This window comes from Dermacentor variabilis, chromosome 5 (assembly GCF_050947875.1).
Source record: "Dermacentor variabilis isolate Ectoservices chromosome 5, ASM5094787v1, whole genome shotgun sequence".
Classification (NCBI taxonomy): domain Eukaryota; kingdom Metazoa; phylum Arthropoda; class Arachnida; order Ixodida; family Ixodidae; genus Dermacentor; species Dermacentor variabilis.
Genome location: NC_134572.1, coordinates 150,039,394 through 150,048,946, shown reverse-complemented (window position 1 = coordinate 150,048,946; position 9,553 = coordinate 150,039,394). Strand labels below are relative to the sequence as shown.

Here is a 9,553-nt window from a genome sequence, read left to right as displayed (position 1 = left end):
GCGCACGACTACGCAGCGCTGGGTCAAGCAATGAAATAACGAGTGCGAAAAAAAAACGAAAAAAAAATACAAACAAGAAAACTGGGTGACCACGGAGAGTCCACGACAGAATGCGTGCAGGAGGCTGTTTATGTGAGAAGGCGCGCGCTCATTATAGTCTTAATCTCATTTTGCCACATTGGTTGTAATAAGTAAGTGGAACATATCGGAAAAGGTGTTCCACTCACCAAGTGGGACCTACGTGGTACAATGTAAACCGAATTGCATCCTTAAGGGTGCAACTCATGTCCTTATAACGGGAAAGGGCGTGACTCACTCTCCTTTGCCAACGAAGAGTGTAACGGAATGAATTATAGATCGATTAGGGCCCCTACGGATCCTTAACCGTTTAAAGTGTACGAACGCATTCGATCCGCGACTCTACTCCTTCGGTGGATCTTCTTGTCTGTGATGCGATGTATTCCAGTTAATCTGATTCGACACTGGTTCTATTAGGGGGAACACATACGCAAGAACGTTCAGCTTACTGTGTAGAACCTATGTTGCATGATATCAAGAGTGCATGAAGGCAATCGCCGGTCGATGAGGGAATGTGGAAGGTGGGCGAACCGCTATGGTGGCCCGGTCTCCGCGACGGCGAGAGTTGATCAGTGGGGGGGGGATCAGCGAGAGGAGAAATGCCGGCCGCGTATTATGCTACACAGACCCCGTGCCTGCCGGCTGATACTTTTTTTCTTTTCTTCTTCTTCTCTGCGGCAACCGGGAGGGCGGCGACACCGCACAGCGGAGCCGCGTCTGGATGGCTGGATGCGGGAGCCTGCTCTCTCTCGCCCCTTGGGCTGTAGGTTGCTCTGTCCCGGTTTCCAAGGCGGCTCCGCTCGGCCGCCGTCTCCGCGTACGCTCCATTCCAACGAGCGCTCAGCGCCGCTCGGCCGCGCACGACTCGTTTGCACCCAGCCCGGGCGCCCCCGGAGGAACACCAACCGCCAGCGGCAGCGGCACAGGCGACGCGGGAGAAGAACGGGACCCCCGGCTTGTCGTCCGCTGGACGGCTGCGAGGACGTCGCTTCGGGTTCCGTGTCCACCGCGCGCACTGCGGCCACTTTTAGGCGGCCTGCCGGTGGACGGCAGTTTGACCACGTAGCGGCGGCACGGAGCAGGACCCCGCCAGCTGTTTTCCTTCTGCTGGAACCCTTCCGCGTGCGGCCTTCCGGGGAAGGCTTCGGCTCGTGAGTGATCGGTGTGAACTGCTCTCGGCGTGAAGAGTAAAAAAAATTAGGAGGTGGTCGTCGTCGTCGGTCCGTGGACGACGTTGTTGATGCCGGCGCCGGGTAGGACGCCGCGTTTAAGAGCCCCATCGGCCCTGCCCGGCTCGGCGTTGTGCCCGCGTGTTGACCAGGAGTATATTGCCAGATCTGGATAACTGTCACGGTAAGTCTCGGGAGTGAAAGTCTTACGCTTTGCGGTGTTTTGGGGACGTTTTCTCGGTGCTTTTCTTCTTCTTATGCGTCGGTGCGCGACCTGCTCCTGCATCTGTGTGGTGCTGTAGCGGATGACGCGCAGAGTTCACCTTGCGATTCATTGAGAAAGTTCAGGCTGATCTGTAGTCAACGTGGGAAAGGTCGCAACAGTGCATCTTTCGAGTTTCAGTTCACGTGAAAGTGATGACATTGCGCTGCGAAGACAATTGTCTGGAATGCACTTTCCTTTTCTGAAGCCGGAAAGCTTAACGACAGAGGGTTCCAAATCTTGTGTTTGTCACCTTCCTTGCTTTTATTTCGCGAACGGAAGTGGAGGCGCCTGTATTTATGCAAGTGCGTCGGTGACTGTCCTTTGTCAGGTTGCAAGATTTTATGCGATTTGTCTGGGTCCGACGATGGACAAAAGTTTGCCTAGTGTTGTGGCATCGGTCGTTCATTCAAGCTAGAGCGGGAGTCTATACTCAAACCACAAAAGCAAGCAAGTCCCTTATTTTATAACGATAAAATAACGCCGGGCTCCCCATTTACGTTTACTTGCAGCAAGGGCCATATGATGAGGTATTTCGCCCACATCTCAGACTATGACCTACACACTACGGTTCTCGTGTTGGTCTCCTACTTGGAAGGCAAATTGAAAAAAATAAAACTACAAGAAAACGTAGGTGCCGTCGTTCATCCTTCTACAAGCATATGTGCGTTGTACGCATTGCGTATGGAAATTTAACAACCGCCTTCACACAAGGAAGCTGCATTTACGGGTGACAAAATGGGTGCGGAAAATGCGGCTATTTTGTCCACTTTAAAGCAACAAAGCTGTAAAAATACGCGTTAATAGCGTAGGGCAGCAGCAAATGACATTTGATAAATTGTTTCCCTGCTTCGCAACGTCTTTCAGAACATGCGCGACTTTAACAATATTATCAGCTACAAATAAGCCAGAATGCCTGACTCACTCACAAGCTCGCCAGCAACGAAGCACACGCTATGCACAAAGTGCTGTGCGCAAGTTAAGGGGATACCTGTAACAATTTTATGCTTTTCGCTGCTTATGTAGAGGAAATAGGCATCCACTGAAACATTGCTTTTGCAAGCAAGGTTTCCTTACCAGCGCAACACTGAACAACTCTAAAACAAGTTGTAAAACCATGGATTGTTGACGCAGTGCAACGTATTCTTTAGCGCGCAGGGGTATCCGTCTCTAACTCCTCCCGCTTATCGTGAACTAAATGCTCATTATCGGAGATTAATCACATAACCACCGGTTAATCATTGAAGTTAAAGAAGCTTTATTCTTGGGCTTATCGGCCACAGCGTAATCAGAAGCAAAGAAAAATAATAAAGCCTAGGCGCACACTTTGTAACTATACCTCTTTAACTACTTCCCTATCTGTAAAGGGGAAATTCTGTGGGAATTGTGCTTTTCCAGCTATTATCAAATTATGGCTCTCCTGAGCTTATTCATACGAGTTCCGCGTCCAATGCGTTGTGGCCAGTGATGGCGCTTGTAATGGGCGCATAGTCGGGAATCGCAAACTAGATGACGGTAATGCTTCGCATTGCTAATACTTAACACACCACTGGCAGTACAAAGGAAGGGCAAAATAAAACAGGCAGCATTGTTAAGTTACATTGTGTCCCCAAAAATTGAGAAACTGTAAATGAACAAAAGGAAGCCCTCGCACAAAAAAAAAAGTCAGGCAAATGTCGAATACGAAACTTCTGAAATTCACTAATATTCACTAAATGCACTAAAAATCCCCAGGAGACGTCTACGCTCGTCTGTGTGCATGCGCCACCACTTGCAGCTAGGGATGCACTTAACCAGTTTTCCTTTCGGCAAGGCCATGTGAAGACAGAAGTATTTTCATTTCGTAATGTTATGACCTGGCCCTTTGTGATAAGCATATACGTATGGATTTGAGCTTTTGTGATGAGCTTTCGTGATTTGAGTTTTTGTTGTGTTGATGTGCAGTACGTATATATTTACGCATAGTTCTAACAATCCAGGGCCATAGGGTATCACTGGTATATGCCCCCCTCCCCGTCTTAGATATGGGAAGCGATACAGCATCTAAACATGATAGTAATAAGTACCAGGAAAAATAACCTTGGGGCGTATAAAATAAAATGTGAAATTTTTTTCTGTCAACAGTAAGATTGTCACTTTAAAGTACAGATAACCAGAGAACTACGACCTGAATTTTAAGTGACTGAGGTTCTGTAGCGCAACCTGCACATCTTCATAAGAAAAATTATACGGAAAAATAACAAAATATGTTATGCTGTTCCGGACAAGCAGTATTGTGCGAACGCAATATCTATGCATTTGTTTGTAGGGCACCTTAAGAAATTAGCATAACAAGCGCGGAAGGAGCGCGCCGACATGATGCACGCTGCGGCCGGAAAAGAAGCATTATAAGAAACACTTTCAACTTCACAGAGGAGCATTTCCAACGCTATCAATAGTGCGAAAAATGACTGGCAGAAGCCGAAATAACGAGATGCCGGCGTGCAGCATTTACATACGTGTTATGAACACATATACGTGAAATCCTTCGGGTAGAATTCGAAGAAAAATTTTGTATATAAATGACAACACCCGGAACGCGTAGATAAGGTAGTGAAAACGAGACTTATCAACAAAGTATCAAGAACCAAGTAAAAAAAAAAAAAGGCGTACGTTCCGGGCTTCATTTCTTTTTCGCTTTGACATATCTGAGAAACGAACCTGCGATATATCTAAATCGTTATTTCGATGCGCAAACGCCATGCCTTCGGGCTGCGAAGCCTCGATTGCGGGACGAAGACACTCGTTACCCGACCTCGGAATCTCGCGCAAGTGTCCTCTGCTCCTACGCGACGCTAACATTCCGAGCGTTCCCGGCCCGAGCAGAGCTGCGAGCACGGCGTTTTTTTTTACAACGGTAGCGAGGCGTTGGGGCACAAAGTTCAGGAGAGCAGGTCTGTCGGACGGAGAACCAGCTCACGGAGTCGTTGACACGGGAGCGAGACGGCGCGAGCCCGCGGGCGTCCCGCGCGTTGTGCAAGTTCGCAACGGCACGACGCCCGGCTCCGAAGGCCATCCTATGCGGCAGTCGGCACTGTCAAGTTGAAGGACCGGGGACGACGCCATCGGAGACGTCCTTGGCCCGATAATCGACGACGTCGCCCGGTCTCTCTTCTCTCGCAGTGCTCGATTCTCGGCTGCTCGTGGCCGCAAGCTGCTATGTCCCAATGACTCGGCGACTGCGTCGCCGTCGACTTCTTGCGCGAAACGCGTTGGTTTACGCGCGAACGTGTCTTAAAATGGCACTAAAGAAGGATACTAAGAGCAAACTGAAAGTAAGTATTAGGTAATGGAGACTCGGATAAGTACATTTAGCGAGAAACCTTATTTCTGAGCCACTCCCAGTCGGAGTCGTACATATCTGTCGGAGCCAAGTTGGGTGGCCGGTTGGGGTGCCAAGTCAGTTTGTTTGATCTCGTTGACGTGTTTTGCGTGGGCTAAAAGCAGTGCCCACAGTGCAGAGAGTAGCCCTTGCGATGGAGCAGTCCAGCTCGCATATATAGTGCAGGGAAGGCGGAATGTTCGAATGAGCTAAAATGACTGAAGAACATAGTGATCCAGGGCATTCCTAGTAAGTATGAAGCGTGTTAGGGTATTTGCCCCGCTCAGCTGGCACGCCAGTATGTCCAGTTTGTTCTGTTCTTCATGTGGGAGTGCCACGAATTTCAGCCTTAGCGTGATCTCGAAAGCTGCTTCGAAAGCAACAAAAGGGTAGAAAACAACAAAAGGTAGGCCACGTCGCCACAACTTTTCCGCGCTAGCTACCTGTGACGTCAGCTCCTGCTAGGGACTAGTTAGCTGTCTATCGGTAAGAAAAGATAAATTTCCACTAGAAAAGAACCAGGACTGAATTTTCAAAAACATACTCAGCACAACAAAGGAGCGAACATGAAAAATGTTGCTATATTTGAGGCATTATAGAGAAGTAGGTATAATATATACTATGTTATAATATATATATATATATATATATATATATATATATATATATATATATATATATATATATAAATATATATATATATATATATATATATATATATATGAAAGCTAATTGACGCTTTGATTTTAGCCGCTTGAAACCAGCGTTATCCCTCTGCATAAATGAAAATAGTCTTTGATGATCATTTCTCCGAAATCAACTAACTTGGCGTTACCCATCGGTGTGTGGTTATGCTAAGCCGTATCGGTAAATAAGTTGCAATATTATGACACCAAAGTGCGAGTCTTACCATGCGCAGAACTCGGTAAGCCTGAAAATGCACAAAATCTAGAATGAAACCGGAAGAGGAATTCGGTGACGTCTTTTTAAAGGCCCTGCGCTAGGTCAGGATAACTTACCGTTAATTGGGTGACGACGACTGTTTGAAGTTCCCGTACTGACTCGGTGTTATATATAGATTATGGATAAACATTCAGTGTTTCTTCGAAAGCTTTCACTGAACAAAAACGGCACAAGCACGCGAAAATACTTCGAAATTTGTCAAGTCACACTGATGTGTGAGTTGACAAATTTACGTCATATACGCAATATTCGCGAAAGCCAACTTTCACTTTCACTTCGGCCGCCTTTTCCCGCGAATTGTTGAACGACTATTTCACAAACCTAATTTGAATTCTTGTGTAGCTATTTTAGCGGATAAAAAGGACAAAGGAAAACAAAAAAGAAGGTTGGTCGTCGCGGCATGAATGTTGTAAACGAAACTGTGAATAAGTAAACAATGTATAAGTTTTAGTACTAGCCACCTGGGAGAATTCAACTTCAACTTTGTCAATTCTTCTAGTATGCACTAGAAACGTCCTCCTGGACTAAAAGCTGCCGTTAGTAGCTTGACTGGACCAAGCACAAAATTTCATTATGGAGTTTTACGTCCCAAAACCACTTTTGGATCATGAGGCACGCAGTGGGGGGCTACTCCTGAAATTTTGACCATGTGGGGTTCTTTAACGTGCACCTAAATCTAAGTACACTGGTGTTTCCGCATTTCGCCACCATCGAAATGCGGCCGCCGTGGCCGGGATTCGATCCCGCGACCACGTGCTTAGCAGCCCAACACCATAGCCACTAAGCAACTACGGCGGGTCTCAACCCAGGAGGCATTGACACTGTTGACACAACTGTGCCGCAGTTATTCTCTCTGTCGTACAAGCAGCGCTATAATACAGACAGAAAGCAAGGAGAGGGAAGGCAGGGAGATCAACGAGGCGAGCATCCGGTTTGCAACTCTACACTGCGGGTAAGAAAAACGGGGATTAAAAAGAGGAAAAGAGGGAGAGAGTGAACACTGAGTACACGCGGGATGATACGCAGGGACACTATAAGCGGTCTCTTAAACCGGTGCACTTCAAGTACTGTATACTATAGTGCACGAATAGCTTTTTCTGCCGGTGGCGGATGTGGCCAGGGTCCGATCGAGTATCTGACTTAGAGAAAGGTCACGAGTCCAGTCGGTTTACAGTTGTCTGGAGAGAGAGAGAGAGAGAGGCGTTGGACATCGTAGCGAGGGCAGGTACACAATAGGTGCTCGATGGTTTCCTCGCTCGTAGAGGAGTCGCACGTCGGGCTCTCGGTCATTCCCATACGATAGGAGTAAGCGTCGGCGAACGTCGCTCCCAACCACAAACGGCACAGCAAGGTTGTTTCGACGCGGGAAAGGCTAGTCGTAGCAAGAGGTCCAGCTTATGCAATCGGCAAGTGAAGGCACTTTTAACTCTGGGTAGCGGCGCCATGGTTGAACAGAGAATGGCTGGGTAAGCCTAGTGACGGTGGTGTGAGCGAAATGGGTGATTGACTGAAGAGCCAATACTGGAAGACGAGCAGTCCAAGTAGTGGTGTGATCCGCGGTTTAGCCACACAGGTGTTATACGAGAACAACGTCCTCATTTCGGTTAAACACGAGATGGTTGAGGATGGGACGCATGTGAGGTTTGAAGCAGTCTCATTAGGCCGCAATTTTTTTACACAAGAGTCTGGCGAAGGTGTCTGCATCGCCACAGCACAACGGTTGAAGGAGCACGAGAATGATAGGGAGCACATGGACAATCGCCTAAATTTCATTTTTTTTTTCAGCTCTGACAATATTTGTGGTCGTTTATAAAAGCCTGGTGGATCTGATTTGTGACCAAGATTGCTTTCTTGTATCACAATACACATGGGACCAGCTCTGTAGTATCGTCTTGTGTCACAATACACAAGGAAGACAGGGGTTCCAAGGTTAGACGAACACTTTAAGTCATCGACATTGTCGGAACCAGGGATGTCGCTTGAACTAAAGCGTCTCGACAAGAGAGGCTGTCTTCGTCAGGGCCGTCTAACAAAGGCGACCCCTGACGAAAACAAGCGAACGCGTACAAGACGTTGCATCAGGAGACACTTCTAGTTCTGCTACTGCCCATCACGACGCCAATGGGGTGTTCTGCACCAGATGGCTGCATGGAGCGCCTTCAATGTGGAAAGGCGCAACGCGTTACTCCGCCAGCATCGGCCCGCTTCTTCTGCTTGTTTCGTGCATGGCCGTTCTGTTCGGTGACGATAATTTCAATCATCGGCGTATGTCGGGTACGCGTCGCACTTCGCAAGACCGGTATACAGCGAGACTGAGGCAACGAGGTCTTTCCCCTATTTATTCTTTCTTTGTTTGGGGTTGCCCGTATACAACAGGATCAAAGCTCGTTCCCCCGATCGCGCGTGCCGTTTTTATCTCCACCCGTCCCCGCTCGTTACGTCCCTCCACCGCAGCGTCGCTCCGTCTCCAGAACACCATAGGCCAAACGAACAGGTGGAATCAGCATATACTCACAAGCGAGTACTCGAAATAGCAAAGAAACAAACGCGCGCGGAGACGGCGGCCCGCGAGAGAACGAACCCGTACACGCCGCATTCTCGCCGAGGACAGAAACTGGGAGCCCCAAGTCGTTGCCTTTTTTTTTTTCAAGTGCACAATACGGACAGCCCGCGTGCTGCTGCAGCTTCACGCATATAGCGGTCTACTTTATCCGCCACTGCGGCAACGTCGGGAAGGGAGTCGCCGCCGTTGAGGAGCGTTTCTTGCTCCTTGTTGGCGCCGCGCGCGTGCCCCCCCCCCCCCCCCCCCCACCCCTCTCGCTGGACGAGTTTTAGTGGAATCGGAATGCCGCTGCTCAGCGTCGACGCCGGCCGCTGTGCATACTACATATATAAACGCGAGGGATTGTGTCTCGCATGCGTGGCGCCGGCGCCATGTGGGTCAGTTATCCCCCCGCGCCGAGCGCGCCAGCGCTGTGTGGGTCAGTATACCGATCCGCCTGTCCGGCGGGTCAGCGAGCGCGTGGCGCCAAGATTTGCCTACATGGCGCCCCGGCCGCCTGGTCCAGCCGACCGGGTGGCTGACCGCTAACGGACCGCTCGGTTCGCGGCGGCTGTACTGGTTCGCTCGAAGCGGGGTGTTGAGCATGGGTGAAGGGGGGGGGGGGAGGAGAAGAGGAGGTGTGACGTACGGTCGTCGCGTGCGTGCTCACATTCGGTTGATCTCTCGAGGGTTCAGCAGAGGGTCAAGCAACGGAGAGCTCTGTTAGGCTGCTGCCCCTTCTGCATATCTCTCACGCTCTCTCTTTAACAGTTTGTTTCTTTTTTTCACAATTGTGGCCGAGGTGCGTAATTACAAAAGGCGCTGCGTCGGGGCTCACGCTATAGTGCAACGACCGCTGTATGTATTCGGCAGTAAGTTTGCCATATGCGTGCCGATGCAGTTATGCAGTAAACACTCACTGTAGTAAGGTTAAGCTGCGTGGACTGTGTCATACACCAACGTGAGGGAAGGGATCATTATTTCTTGGCTTCTTATGATATGATTAATAAAAATAGGACCCCTCGGTTCTCTTACCTGTTATATATATATATGTACACATATGCCCCCCAACAAACAAAGACACCAAGGTCAACATATACTATAGGGGAAAATACATGTTGGCCTTGGTATCATTATTTCTTGGCTTCTTATGATATATATATATATATATATATATA

At 48.9% G+C, this 9,553-nt stretch overlaps 1 protein-coding gene across 1 annotated transcript in view; it reads left to right on the top strand.

Moving 5' to 3' along the window:
- The first annotated feature begins 879 nt into the window (after window positions 1–879).
- Window positions 880–9,553, top strand: part of LOC142583237 (trypsin-1-like) — a 110,507-nt gene continuing 101,833 nt past the window's right edge. Inside the window, exon 1 of the mRNA XM_075693625.1 lies at window positions 880–1,431. The gene's annotated coding sequence lies outside the window, so the exon portion shown is untranslated. The remainder of the gene's footprint in view (window positions 1,432–9,553) is intronic.